Source organism: Telmatherina bonti, assembly GCF_933228915.1.
Source record: "Telmatherina bonti genome assembly, chromosome: 22".
Classification (NCBI taxonomy): Eukaryota; Metazoa; Chordata; class Actinopteri; order Atheriniformes; family Telmatherinidae; genus Telmatherina; species Telmatherina bonti.
In genome coordinates this window covers 29,423,079-29,438,922 of record NC_136631.1, presented here as the reverse complement: position 1 = coordinate 29,438,922, position 15,844 = coordinate 29,423,079, and positions in this window count along the sequence as shown.

Sequence of the window (15,844 nt, the reverse complement as noted above, 5' to 3'; positions counted from 1 at the left end):
CTCAGATCTACACAGAGCATTGGTTCTGGTCTGTCTTTTCTAGTAGTGACTACTATGGGTTAAATCCACTCAGATGGTTTTATGACATCCTGTGCTACTAGTTTTCTCAGCTCGTTGGTCATTGCTTCTCTGACAGAGAATGGCAGACTGCATATTTTCTTTCCACCTGCACTGCTTCACAAAGGATGACACCTGATGGCAGCGAGCATTTGACAAGACTGTGATGCAGCAAGAACATTTCTTTTCTCTTTTTTTAACTCCGCTGGATGCTCTGCTGCAGAAGATGTTTGGGTTTCAGTCACTTTTTCCTACAAGGTTCTGTAGTTGATGTGATTGGCTCACTGGTTGGCTCATTTGCATATTTCCCATCCTGCTTTGCAGTGCTCATATTCTGTTCACTCGTCTCGTCTTCGTGCCGCTTATCCGGGGTCGGGTCGGGGGGGCAGCAGCCTAAGCAGGGAAGCCCAGACTTCCCTCTCCCCAGCCACATTTGCCAACTCTGCAGGGGGGATCCCGAGGCATTCCCAGGCCAGCCGAGAGATATAATCCCTCCCCAAGGTCTCCTTCCAGAGGGACATGCCTGGAACACCTCACCAGGGGGGTGTCCAGGAGGCATCCTAACCAGATGCCCGAGCCATCTCAACTGGTTCCTCTCAATGCGGAGGAGCAGCGGCTCTACTCTGAGCCCCTCCCGGATGACCAAGCTCCTCACCCTATCTCTAAGGGAGAGCCCAGCCACCCTGTGGAGGAAACCCATTTCCGCCACCTGTATACGAGATCTCGTTCTTTCAGTCACGACCCACAGCTCATGACCATAGATGAGGGTAGGAACATCGATCAACTGGTAAATCGAGAGCTTCGCCTTCTGGCTCAGCTCCTTCTTCACCACGACAGACCAGCGCAGAGTCCACATTACTGCAGACGCCGCACCAATCTGTCTGTCGATCTCGTGCTCCATCCTTCCCTCACTCGTGAACAAGACCCCGAGATATTTAAACTCCTCCACTTGAGGCAGGACCTGACTCCCGACCCGGAGAGGGCAAACCACCCTATTCTGGCTGAGGACTATGGTCTCAGATTTGGAGGTACTGATTCCCATCCCGGCCGCTTCACACTCGGCAGCGAATTGCTCAAGTGAGAACTGGAGATCACGACTAGATGAAGCCACGTCATCTGCAAAAAGCAGGGACCCAATCCTGAGGCCACCAAGCCGGATCCCCTCAACACCTCGGCTGCGCCTAGAAATTCTGTCCATATAAGTTATGAACAGAATCAGTGATAAAGGGCAGCCTTGGCAGAGTCCAACCCTCACCGGAAACGAATCCGACTTACTACCGGCAATGCGGACAAAGCTCTGACACCTGTCAGGGACCGGACAGCTCGCACAAGGGGGTCCGGTACCCCATACTCCCGGAGTACCCCCCACAGGAGCCCCTGGGGGACACGGTCGAACACCTTTTACAGGTCCACAAAGCACATGTAGACTGGTTGGGCAAACTCCCATGCCCCCTCCAGGACCCCAAAGAGGGTATAGAGCTGGTCCACTGTTCCACGGCCAGGACGAAAACCGCACTGCTCCTCCTCAATCCGAGATCCGACTATCCGGCAGACCCTCCTCTCCAGGACCCCTGAATAGACCTTACCAGGGAGGCTGAGGAGTGTGATTCCCCTGTAATTGGAACACACCCTCCGGTCCCCCTTCTTAAAAAGGGGGACCACCACCCCAGTCTGCCAATCCAGCGGCACTGCCCCCGATGTCCACGCGATACTGCAGAGGCGTGTCAGCCAGGACAGCCCCACAGCATCCAGAGCCTTAAGTAACTCCGGGCGGATCTCGTCCACCCCCGGGGCCTTGCCGCCAAGGAGCTTTTTGACCACCTCAGTGACTTCAGCCCCAGAGATAGGAGAGTCCACCCCTGAGTCCCCCAGCTCTGCTTCCTCATTGGAAGACATGTTGGTAGGATTGAGGAGGTCTTCGAAGTACTCCCTCCACCAACCCACAACATCCCAAGTTGAGGTCAGCAGCTCCCCATCTCCACTGTACACAGTGTCGATGGAGCACTGCTTCCCCCTCCTGAGCCGCCTGATGGTGGTCCAGAATCTCCTCGAAGCCGTCCGGAAGTCTTTCTCCATGGCCTCGCCGAACTCCTCCCATGCCCGAGTTTTTGCCTCGGCAACAGCCGAAGCCGCATGCCGCTTAGCCTGTCGGTACCCATAAGCTGCCTCCGGAGTCCCACAGGCCAAGAAGGCCCGATAGGACTCCTTTTTCAGCTTGATGGCATCCCTCACTGCTGGTGTCCACCAACGAGTCCTGGGATTTCCGCCACGACAGGCACCAACGACCTTACGGCCACTCGCCTCAGCAATAGAGGCACGGAACACAGCCCATTCGGACTCAATGTCCCCCGCCTCACTCGGGACATGGTTGAAGCTCTGCTGAAGGTGGGAGTTGAAGCTCGCTCTGACAAGGGACTCAGTCAGACGTTCCCAGCAGATCTTCACAACACATTTGGGTCTGCCAGATCTGACTGGTGTCCTCTCCCACCATCAGTTGACAGCTCCGCCCCCCTCTTCACTCGAGTGTCCAAGGCATGTGGCCGCAGGTCCGACGATACGACTACAAAATCGATCATCGAACTGCGGCCCAGGGAATCCTGATGCCAGGTGTAAATATGGACACTCTTATGTTGGAACATGGTGTCTGTATGGACAATCCATCATGGGCACAGAAGTCCAATAACAAAACACCATTTTGGTTCAGAGGGGGGGGACCATGCCTCCCAATCACACCTCTCCAGGTCTCACTGTCATTGCCCACATGAGCATTGAAGTCCCCCAGCAGAACTATGGAGTCCCCAGAAGGAGCACCCTCCAACACTCCCTCCAAGGACTCCAGAAAGGGTGGGTACTCTGAACTGCTGTTTGGCGCATAAGCACAGACAACAGTCAGGACCCGTCCCTCCACCCGAAGGCGGAGTGGAACTACCCTTTCATCCACTGGGGTAAACCCCAACGTGCAGGCACCAAGCTGGGGGCTGATGAGAATGCCCACACCTGCTCGGCGCCTATCACCATGAGCAACTCCAGAGTGGAAGAAAGTCCAGCACCTCTTGAGGGTACTGGTTCCAGAGCTCAAGCTATGCGTCGAGGTGAGTCCAACTATATCTAGTTGGAACCGCTCAACCTCGCTCAGGCTCCTTCCCCACCAGAGAGGTGACATTCCACGTCCCTAGAGCCAGCTTCTGCAGCCGGAGATCGGACCGCCAGGGTCCCCGCCCCTTGCTGCCGCCCAGCTCACATTGCACCCGACCCTTACGGCTCCTCCCGCAGATGGTGAGCACACGGGAGGTGGGGCCCATGTAACCCTTTCGGGCTGAGCCCGACCGGGCCCCATGGGCAAAGGCCCAGCCACCAGACGCTTGCTCTCGTACCCCACCTCCAGGCCTGGCTCCAGAGGGGGGTCCTGGTAACCCGCGTCCGGGCAAGGGAACATTTATGCCCAGGTTGGTCGTCATCATAGGGGTTGATGAGTAGTTCTGTTCAGTTAAAGCATATGTGTAAAATAGCAAGAGTTCACTCCCCAACAGTAAGCTAGTAACTTTCTCATGGTGCCTATCAAAATTTTTAAATCCTTGCTAGAAATAGCTATTATTATGATTATTATTATGATTATTATGATTATTATTATTAATAATAATCATAATAATAATAATAATAATAATAATAATAATAATAATAATGATGATGATGATGATGATGATAATAATAATGATAATGTAGACATTAATATACTGGTTTACCAGTGTACCAGTTAGGCCCCAGACAAGTTTCCCGGCCCCTCTACTCGAGCTGGTCAGCCCTGCCACTGGGGAGGAAGATGTAACCTCTGTCTGCCAGCTATGACTGGCATAACGTCAAAAAAGGCTTTGGGGATGACATCAGGGGGCATGTTCCATAACGAGATGCGGAAATGAACATTGAAAGAGAACTCCACATGCACCCTCATGTCAAACTCAATTTAAAGACTTCATGTAGAAGCTTTCCACAACTTTTTCTGGAAAACCCAGAACCAGTCTTATCAATAGTGTTATTGATGTTTTCTTCTTGAAACAGAAAAGTCTTAATAAAAAGGTTGGGAAGCAATGATTGATGTAAGTTGTTTGCTGATGAATTTAAAATATTAAATCACTCAGCCTTAAAAACAAGTAATAACATTTTGTACTGAGGAACCTGAGGAAAGTAGCAGAAAGCAGCCAGGTAGTTTGATCACATAGTTTCCTTCCCCTAAGCAGCTGCATTTTGAGCCAAACGCGATCGGTGCAAGGCCATGATGATGAGCAGGTGGAGGACTTGTTTAGGTCGTCAGACGGGGCTTTTTTTGCCAAATCAAAGAAAATGCTTCCTATTATCCTGGAATTACTTTGCCATTAAAATTATTTAGAATTTACATAATTGTTTTTTTTATATAAAACACAATATGAAAATTAAATGTCAATACTAATAAAAATGTCAAATTCAAATTAAACATTAAATAAGTAATCTTTAGATTTTAAAGCTCACAAATCATTTAAAGGGAGATTAAAACAATTAATCACAGCTTCCAAGATAATAATCTTGGAATAAATTTTAATCAGTCATTCTTTCATGAGAATAACTGCATAGTCCAGGAAGGGTTGCAGAGGAGCTGGAGCCTATCCCATTGGGCAAGAGGCAGGTCACCAGACCATCACAGGGTTAAAACTATGAGATTAACAGCCATTCACAATTTAAAGCAACCAATCATCCTAACATGCATGTCTTTAGATGGTGGGAGGAGGCCAGAGAACCCAGAGAGAACCCACACATACACAGGGAGAACATGCACACTCCACACTGAAAGGCCACTGATTGAGCCTCCCCACCTGCTGAGGATTGAACCAGTGACCTGCTTGCTGTGAGGCCACAGTGCTAACCACTACGCCACCATGCAGCCTGTCCTTAACCTTCAGGAGTTTTTTATATTTCAGAGGTTTAATCTGCTTCTTCCAGGGTCTGGTGGGATAAATCATCGGGGTGAAAAGCGAAGCTGTTTAAGGGCGAGCAGCTGATGGTTTTATGTTGTGATCTGAATCTTCATCATGTTTCCAGCGTGTGAAGCCGAGCTGGTGGATGTGGCGGTCAGACTGAGCGGGACTGAGGAGCTGCTGGACGAGCTGAGGAAGCAAAGTTCAGGTGATTTCTGATGATCTCCACGTGAGCTCCCGTTAGAGCTGCTGAGTTGTTTTCTGTTTCAGACTGAGAAGCTCAGAGATACTCTGCTTCAGTCATCACCTGATAAATGTTTCTCATCAGATCTGCAGGTCAGAGTCAGCGTCAGCCAGAAGCAGCTGGAAGACATGCAGGCAGAACATTCAGGTAACACTGGAGGTGCCAACACCAACTCCGCAACTCAGAGAAAAGTAAAAATGGAACATTTTTTAAACTACGGAGGTCTCAGAATGGTCCATGAGGCTGTCTTTCAGAAACACATGCATGATGGCTCTTCTGGAGAATCACCACCTCATTGTGGTGGAGGAGTTACATTCCTGCCATTCTAGCTCACATAGCTCTATCTATAGCTCTATATGGTGGTATTCACATAGCTCTAATCTTTTGTTAAATAATGTCACTGCATTTAGGTCATACCTGTCTTTACTTTCATACGTTTGGACAATCATTGCACTGTTCCACAGAAGCACCACCTGACAGCGGTGACGTCAGAGAGGACAGCTGACATCAGATTGAAAAGGAAAAATAGAATAGCATAGAATCATCTGTTCTGGATCATAGCAGCAGAACAGTCCCATCATGGATGGGATGGGACTAAAATCATCAAACTAACAAGTTTCCATTGACTCAAGCAGTTGAGATGCGATACATAGAACAATATCCACTTAGACAGATTTCATTTTTTACTAACAAAGCAGAACTTTTAAAAAAATATATAATCTTTTAACAGGACTGATAAGAAAACAAAATACCTTTATTACATGTATTTTCCATAGATTGGTGAGTGAAGAGGAATCTTCTCTCTGCCTGAAAACTTGCTGTGGTAACCCCAGAACGTTGTCGCATCAAACGCCGTCGCTGAACCGTTAGCAAAGCATTTTACTAGCATGTAAACAGGCAAGGGTCGGGAAATATCAGCAGTAAATCCTGAAATTTAAAAAGAAAACTTGCAGAGCGTGTTTCATCTGCCAGAAGTTTCTTCCTCGTCGCCACACAGTTGCAGTGATTCTGGAACGTTCTCGTTTCAGAACAAAGCTCTGAGGTGATGAAGCTGTGGGGAAAAGTGAACCGGACTGAGAGCCGGCAGGACCACCTGAACTCAGGTAACCAGAAAACTGGCCTCCAGCGTCCGGCGAAGGGATCGTTTATTTTCTCTGCTAACAGCTGAAGCTGCTTCGGCTTTTTCTCACAAAAATAAAATACGACGTTCATAAATATGTATTTTAGTCTGATCACATTCAGATAAGATCATCTGTCCTTCTGTCCTCCTTCTGTCCTCCCTCTGTCCTCCCTCTGTCCTCATTCTGTCTTCCTTCTGTCCTCCCTCTGTCCTCCTTCTGTCCTCCCTCTGTCCTCCCTCTGTCCTCCTTCTGTCCTCCTTCTGTCCTCCCTCTGTCCTCCCTCTGTCCTCCTTCTGTCCTCCCTCTGTCCTCCCTCTGTCCTCCTTCTGTCCTCCCTCTGTCCTCCTTCTGTCCTCCTTCTGTCCTCCCTCTGTCCTCCTTCTGTCCTCCCTCTGTCCTCCTTCTGTCCTCCCTCTGTCCTCCCTTTTTCCTCCCTCTGTCCTCCCTCTGTCCTCCTTCTGTCCTCCCTCTGTCCTCCTTCTGTCCTCCTTCTGTCCTCCCTCTGTCCTCCTTCTGTCCTCCCTCTGTCCTCCCTTTTTCCTCCCTCTGTCTTCCTTCTGTCCTCCTTCTGTCCTATCTCTGTCCTCCTTCTGTCCTCCCTCTGTCCTCCTTCTGTCCTCCCTCTGTCCTCCCTCTGTCCTCCTTCTGTCCTCCTTCTGTCCTCCCTCTGTCCTCCCTCTGTCCTCCTTCTGTCCTCCCTCTGTCCTCCTTCTGTCCTCCTTCTGTCCTCCCTCTGTCCTCCTTCTGTCCTCCCTCTGTCCTCCCTTTTTCCTCCCTCTGTCCTCCCTCTGTCCTCCTTCTGTCCTCCTTCTGTCGTCATTCTGTACTCCTTCTGTCCTCCTTCTGTCCTATCTCTGTCCTCCTTCTGTCCTCCCTCTGTCCTCCTTCTGTCCTCCCTCTGTCCTCCCTCTGTCCTCCTTCTGTCCTCCTTCTGTCCTCTCTCTGTCCTCCTTCTGTCCTCCTTCTGTCCTCCCTCTGTCCTCCCTTTTTCCTCCCTCTGTCCTCCCTCTGTCCTCCTTCTGCCTTCGTTCTGTCCTCCTTCTGTCCTCCTTCTGTCTTCCTTCTGTCCTCCTTCTGTCCTCCTTCTGTCCTCCTTCTGTCTTCCTTCTGTCCTCCTTCTGTCCTCCTTCTGTCCTCCCTCTGTCCTCCTTCTGTCCTCCTTCTGTCTTCCTTCTGTCCTCCTTCTGTCCTCCTTCTGTCCTCCCTCTGTCCTCCTTCTGTCCTCCTTCTGTCCTCCCTCTGTCCTCCTTCTGTCCTCCCTCTGTCCTCCCTTTTTCCTCCCTCTGTCCTCCCTCTGTCCTCCTTCTGTCCTCCTTCTGTCGTCATTCTGTACTCCTTCTGTCCTCCTTCTGTCCTATCTCTGTCCTCCTTCTGTCCTCCCTCTGTCCTCCTTCTGTCCTCCCTCTGTCCTCCCTCTGTCCTCCTTCTGTCCTCTCTCTGTCCTCCTTCTGTCCTCCTTCTGTCCTCCCTCTGTCCTCCTTCTGTCCTCCCTCTGTCCTCCCTTTTTCCTCCTTCTGTCCTCCCTCTGTCCTCCTTCTGTCCTCCTTCTGTCCTCCCTCCACACCATGAGAACCAGCAGTTTGGCACCAAATACATGTTTGTAACTTATCAGCATCAATAACACTTAACAGAATGATCCTTCTGTACCTCATCACACACACACACACACACACACACACACACACACACACACACACACACACACACACACACTCCCCAGGTCTTCACACATCTAGATGGGAGTCATTCTCGCTCGCTGCAGTTTAATGTTCCATTTTTATTTGGGAAGAAAACTGTGCAGCTGCAGGTGTGTCTGAAAAAGAACCAGAGAAATTAAAAAGACGGTTTGACAGAAATACAGTCTGAATTAATGAACCTGATATTACATGGTTGTTCTGTAAAAATCAGCGTTGCAAAAGTAAAGAAAACAGACTTTCTGGTGTTCTGATGAATGAATTTTAAATGGGAACTCGTAGTTAAAGACGCATTGTGTAACTTTTTGACCTTAAAACTCCATGTCCCGGACGTGTTGGACGATCCAGTGACGTCTGGCACCACTGCTGCCCAGCAGCGTCCCGAGGCCGAGAAACCAGACAGCTTTTACATCCGAGAAGTTTGGCTTCACGGTAAAATGAGGAACTGGATGTTCTGAACACAAAACATCGCTGATTTAGCAAAGAAACAAGGAGACTGAAGAGAGAAAACCAGAGTGGTGGTGAGATGACAGGTCTGTGTCTGTAAATATTTCTTTCATGACAAATGATGGGCTGAGGGATAAAACGAACAGATTCTGATCCGACCTGCTGTGGTGAAGTTCTGCCAGCTGGAATCATCAGGAAATATAGAAACGCTTCTGTTAGTTATTTAGTTCAGGTTTCATGGATCAAAGAAGATCCACCGTCCAAAGAGGTCTAACGGGTTAGACCTGCTGCTCTAGCCTGGCCTCAGAGTGAACGTAAACCACATCAGGATCCGGTCTACAACCAGACCCGGTCCCCCTACTGCCACATCAGGATCCGGTCTAAAACCAGACCCGATCCCCCTACTGCCACATCAGGATCCGGTCTACCACCAGACCCGATCCCCCTACTGCCACATCAGGATCCGGTCTAAAACCAGACCCGATCCCCCTACTGCCACATCAGGATCCGGTCTACCAGACCTGGTCCCCCTACTGCCACATCAGGATCCGGTCTACCACCAGACCCGATCCCCCTACTGCCACATTAGGATCCGGTCTACAACCAGACCCGGTCCCCCTACTGCCACATTAGGATCCGGTCTACCAGACCTGGTCCCCCTACTGCCACATTAGGATCCGGTCTAAAACCAGACCCGATCCCCCTACTGCCACATCAGGATCCGGTCTACCAGACCTGGTCCCCCTACTGCCACATCAGGATCCGGTCTAAAACCAGACCCGATCCCCCTACTGCCACATCAGGATCCGGTCTACCAGACCTGGTCCCCCTACTGCCACATCAGGATCCGGTCTACCACCAGACCCGGTCCCCCTACTGCCACATTAGGATCCGGTCTACCAGACCCGATCCCCCTACTGCCACATTAGGATCCGGTCTACCAGACCCGGTCCCCCTACTGCCACATTAGGATCCGGTCTACCACCAGACCTGATCCCCCTACTGCCACATCAGGATCCGGTCTACAACCAGACCTGGTCCCCCTACTGCCACATTAGGATCCGGTCTACCACCAGACCTGATCCCCCTACTGCCACATTAGGATCCGGTCTACCACCAGACCTGATCCCCCTACTGCCACATTAGGATCCGGTCTACAACCAGACCCGGTCCCCCTACTGCCACATTAGGATCCGGTCTACCACCAGACCCGATCCCCCTACTGCCACATTAGGATCCGGTCTACAACCAGACCTGATCCCCCTACTGCCACATTAGGATCCGGTCTACCACCAGACCCAGTCCCCCTACTGCCACATTAGGATCCGGTCTACCACCAGACCTGATCCCCCTACTGCCACATTAAGATCCGGTCTACCACCAGACCCGGTCCCCCTACTGCCACATTAGGATCCGGTCTACCACCAGACCCGATCCCCCTACTGCCACATTAGGATCCGGTCCACAACCAGACCCGATCCCCCTACTGCCACATCAGGATCCGGTCTAAAACCAGACCCGATCCCCCTACTGCCACATCAGGATCCGGTCTACAACCAGACCCGATCCCCCTACTGCCTCATCAGGATCCGGTCTAAAACCAGACCTGATCCCCCTACTGCCACATCAGGATCCGGTCCACCACCAGACCCGATCCCCCTACTGCCTCATCAGGATCCGGTCTACAACCAGACCTGATCCCCCTACTGCCACATCAGGATCCGGTCCACCACCAGACCCGATCCCCCTACTGCCACATTAGGATCCGGTCTACAACCAGACCCGGTCCCCCTACTGCCACATTAGGATCCGGTCTACCACCAGACCCGGTCCCCCTACTGCCACATTAGGATCCGGTCTACCACCAGACCCGGTCCCCCTACTGCCACATCAGGATCCGGTCTACCACCAGACCCGATCCCCCTACTGCCACATCAGGATCCGGTCTACCACCAGACCCGATCCCCCTACTGCCACATCAGGATCCGGTCTACCACCAGACCCGATCCCCCTACTGCCTCATCAGGATCCGGTCTAAAACCAGACCCGATCCCCCTACTGCCTCATCAGGATCCGGTCTACAACCAGACCCGATCCCCCTACTGCCACATCAGGATCCGGTCTACAACCAGACCCGATCCCCCTACTGCCACATTAGGATCCGGTCTACCACCAGACCCGATCCCCCTACTGCCTCATCAGGATCCGGTCCACCACCAGACCCGATCCCCCTACTGCCACATTAGGATCCGGTCTACAACCAGACCTGATCCCCCTACTGCCACATCAGGATCCGGTCTACAACCAGACCTGATCCCCCTACTGCCACATCAGGATCCGGTCTACCACCAGACCCGATCCCCCTACTGCCTCATCAGGATCCGGTCTAAAACCAGACCCGATCCCCCTACTGCCTCATCAGGATCCGGTCTACAACCAGACCCGATCCCCCTACTGCCACATCAGGATCCGGTCTACAACCAGACCCGATCCCCCTACTGCCACATTAGGATCCGGTCTACCACCAGACCCGATCCCCCTACTGCCTCATCAGGATCCGGTCCACCACCAGACCCGATCCCCCTACTGCCACATTAGGATCCGGTCTACAACCAGACCTGATCCCCCTACTGCCACATCAGGATCCGGTCTACAACCAGACCTGATCCCCCTACTGCCACATCAGGATCCGGTCTACAACCAGACCCGATCCCCCTACTGCCACATTAGGATCCGGTCTACAACCAGACCCGATCCCCCTACTGCCACATTAGGATCCGGTCTACCACCAGACCCGATCCCCCTACTGCCACATTAGGATCCGGTCTACCACCAGACCCGATCCCCCTACTGCCACATTAGGATCCGGTCTACCACCAGACCCGATCCCCCTACTGCCACATTAGGATCCGGTCCACAACCAGACCTGATCCCCCTACTGCCACATTAGGATCCGGTCTACCACCAGACCCGATCCCCCTACTGCCACATTAGGATCCGGTCTACCACCAGACCCGATCCCCCTACTGCCACATTAGGATCCGGTCTACCACCAGACCCGATCCCCCTACTGCCACATCAGGATCCGGTCTACAACCAGACCCGATCCCCCTACTGCCACATTAGGATCCGGTCCACCACCAGACCCGATCCCCCTACTGCCACATTAGGATCCGGTCTACCACCAGACCCGATCCCCCTACTGCCACATTAGGATCCGGTCTACAACCAGACCCGGTCCCCCTACTGCCACATTAGGATCCGGTCTACCACCAGACCCGATCCCCCTACTGCCACATTAGGATCCGGTCTACAACCAGACCCGATCCCCCTACTGCCACATTAGGATCCGGTCTACCACCAGACCCGGTCCCCCTACTGCCACATTAGGATCCGGTCTACCACCAGACCTGATCCCCCTACTGCCACATTAAGATCCGGTCTACCACCAGACCCGGTCCCCCTACTGCCACATTAGGATCCGGTCTACCACCAGACCCGATCCCCCTACTGCCACATTAGGATCCGGTCCACAACCAGACCCGATCCCCCTACTGCCACATCAGGATCCGGTCTACAACCAGACCCGATCCCCCTACTGCCTCATCAGGATCCGGTCTAAAACCAGACCTGATCCCCCTACTGCCACATTAGGATCCGGTCTACCACCAGACCCGATCCCCCTACTGCCACATTAGGATCCGGTCTACCACCAGACCCGATCCCCCTACTGCCACATCAGGATCCGGTCTACAACCAGACCTGATCCCCCTACTGCCACATCAGGATCCGGTCTACAACCAGACCTGATCCCCCTACTGCCACATTAGGATCCGGTCTACCACCAGACCTGATCCCCCTACTGCCACATTAGGATCCGGTCTACCACCAGACCTGATCCCCCTACTGCCACATTAGGATCTGGTCTACCACCAGACCTGGTCCCAGACAGGATCCACACAAACCAACTTATGTCTTTTCTGGACCTTGTTTCTTTCTGGTCCAGTTTATTCATATAAAGACGTTTTATTTCTGTAAAATTTGACCACAGTTGTTCCTTTTTCACCGTGGAATCGTTTGATTGTTTTTATCATTCGCCGTTTTCCATCGGCCAAAATCTTGTTCCAGTTGGGGAAGAATTCCACTAAAAGGTTCCAGCAGAGGAAATCCTGAATCCTCCACAGAAGCCGTTTTAAGTGAACTAACCAGCCGAGCCTCTCCACCTGCGGACTGAAATGTTATCCTGTGTGTAGAAGAATTTACATTTCAGAGGTTTTACTGGTCCTTCCTGTTGACATGAATCCTACGTGTGAAAAGTGAGGCTGTTTAAGGACGAGCAGCTGATGGTTTTGTGTTGTGAATTAAACATGTTTGCAGCGTGTGAAGCCGAGCTGCTGGACGTGGCGGTCAGACTGAACGGGACTGAGGAGCTGCTGGATGAGCTGAGGAAACAAAGTTCAGGTGATTTCTGACATTTCCAGAGATTTCTCTGCTGTTTGACTCAAACCTGACCAGCTGGCTGTGTTCCAGTCAGAGCTGCTGAGCTGCTGTTCGTCTCAGACCGTCTGACCGCCTCTCAGAGAGAAGCTGAAGGTAATCAGAGAAAACTCTGCTGGTCTCCTCCAGTCATCACCTCATAAACCGCCGGTTTCTCATCAGATCTGCAGGCCAGACTGAAAGTCAGCGAGGCAGCAGTCAAGGAGCTGCAGACGGAGAACGGAGGTAAACGCCATCTCACGGATCTGGTTTCATGTGGTCTCTGAGGAGTTAAAGACAACCTGATGTGTCCAGGTGAGCTGAAGGTGGGTTTTTCAGCTGGACTGACCGATTCAGGACGAGTTGGACCGTTTGATGAGGAAACAACGCTGATCTTCTCCAAAACCATCACAAACATCGGCCAAGGCTACAATCAGTCTGCAGGTAGATGAACTTGTCCTGCTTTCACCAGGTACAGACCAGGCCCCTTTGCAGACTTCGTCATGATGAGGAGCACATGACCTGTGGTCTTAAGGCCCAAGCAAACCAATGCAAAGCACCACAGGAGGTTCTGGGGGCAGTGTCGTCCTCCAGCGTCTTTGTTTAAACAACGAAGAAGAAACTGACGGCGGCGCAACCTATTTCCACAGTTTGGGGATATTTTTACACTAAACAAAGTGTCAGACAGGTGAAATGTGTCGTCTGCCACGCAGAGTCGGCGTACCACGGCAGCACGACAGTCATGCATGAGCATCTGGAAGGAAAGCAGCCGGAGTCGTGGTTTCCAGCGTTCCTGATGGCAAAGTTAGCATTAGCGAGTAGCGATGTGCTGTTGTTACCTCTGCCAAAGAGCTTCTGGTTTTACCGCCGTTTATCTGTTTGTGTTCAAGATAACTCAGAAAGTTATGGAGAGATTTCCATGAAATGTTCAGGAGTTGTTGGAAATGTGAAAACGAAGAAGTGATTTAATTCTGGTGCTGATCCGGATCACCGTTTGGATTCAGGAATGTTTTAAAGGATTCTGGTCCTTGTTTACCTACAAAACAGGCTTTTTCTAGATGTAAACAATCATTTCAATGCAATTCTACAAAAATTAAGATGTTAAAATATTTTATTTTGTTTTTTCCTTTTGAGGTAAATTCTGTCCAGCTTGGATATGACGCTATAGATAAGTTTGAATGTTTCAGAATAAATTAGTAGTAAGCTGTTAAGCTTAAATTTAATATTCAGCTGGTTCAGGAGCCGTTCTCTTAACTTCCTAAGGACATCATGTTGGGACTGACTGGGAATCAGGGGGACATTCATATGATGCAGATGGAGAGAGTGGGGTAAAACATACTGGAACCAGTCAAAAGAGCCGCGTCAACTGGAAGCACAGATGGTGGGCGGGACAGAAATATTCATTCATTCATTTTCTGAACCGCTTATTCCAATTCAGGGTTGCGGGGAAGCTGGAGCCTATCCCAGCTGGCTTTGGGCGACAGGCAGGGTACACCCTGGACAGCTCGCCAGTCCATCGCAGGGCGGGACAGAAATAATTATTTACACATTAGTCGACAATTAAAATCATGGTTAGTTGCAGCGCTACTTAGTGGTCTATCTGTCCACTGTGGGTGAAAACAGCCAGAGCCAGTCAGAACGGTGCCTTTCCTTTGCCACAGATGTACGAGATCTGGCTCATCCTGCCTGTTTCATCTCCACATCGCTGTTCTTCTTTGTGTTGCTCATGTTTCTGTGGTGATTCAGGATTTTTTCCAGCTAGTCAAAACATTTTAACACTGACAATAATGGTACAAATCATATACTTAGGTAAAATGTACTTCATGATGAACGAATGTATTTATTAATGAAGACTTCGACATGAATTCATGCTCATCATGGACTAATGATGATCTCAATGTTGATTCATGTGTTTACTTGATCCTTAATGGATAATCAATCAATGAACATTAGTTCACTGTTAATTCATCAATATGTTGACATATTTGCCAGTTTAAATAGTAACATATCATTTAATTCTCTGCTTCTGATTTTCTTTTCATTTTTATTTATGCAAGACTCTCAAAGAAGTTCATTTGTGTGAACATGGATATAAAAGCACTTTGGGTGACTATAAATAAAGGTTGATTGTGGGTTTATTTATTTATTTTTGTTTTGTTGTTTCTAAAGCAACTAAGTATTTGATATAAAGCATTTACTTCATACCAGTGTCATATCTTTGTTAAATGTATTGCATTAATAGAGTGATGTTAAAACCTGATAATCACTCCAAGCGCTCTTACCAAAGTGGACTTCTTTGAGTCTCTCTTGCGTTAAATAAAAATAAATTTTAAAAAGTAGCAGGGAATTAAATGCTACATTTGAACCGGTAAATTTGTTGATGTATTGATGAATTAACAGTGAGCTAATGTTCATTAATTGATTATCAATTAGGAGTCAAGTAAATGTAGATGAATCAACATTTATATCATCATTACTTCATGATGAGCAACAAGAATTCATGACAAAGTTTCCATTAAAGAATGTATTAGTTCATCGTGAGTTACACATTACCTACGCATATAATTTGTACCATTATTATAAAGCGTAACCAGTTTCATGGTTGCTCCTGATGATTGTCTGCTTTGTTTTTGTTGCAGGTGGATTACAGGTGAAGCCGAGGTTTTGTCTGGTTTTTCCTGCTTAGATTGAAGGCTGTTGTTTTCTCCTCTGTTTCCGCTCTTTTCTTTTGCCTCCGCTCCTACAGTCAGTTCCAACACTTAACAGTACACTCAGTAGAAGACTAATTTAACAGAAGTATGAAACTAGTCTTTCATATGAAAGTATGAAGGTCCCTCTGGCTAGGACCTTATACGCAGA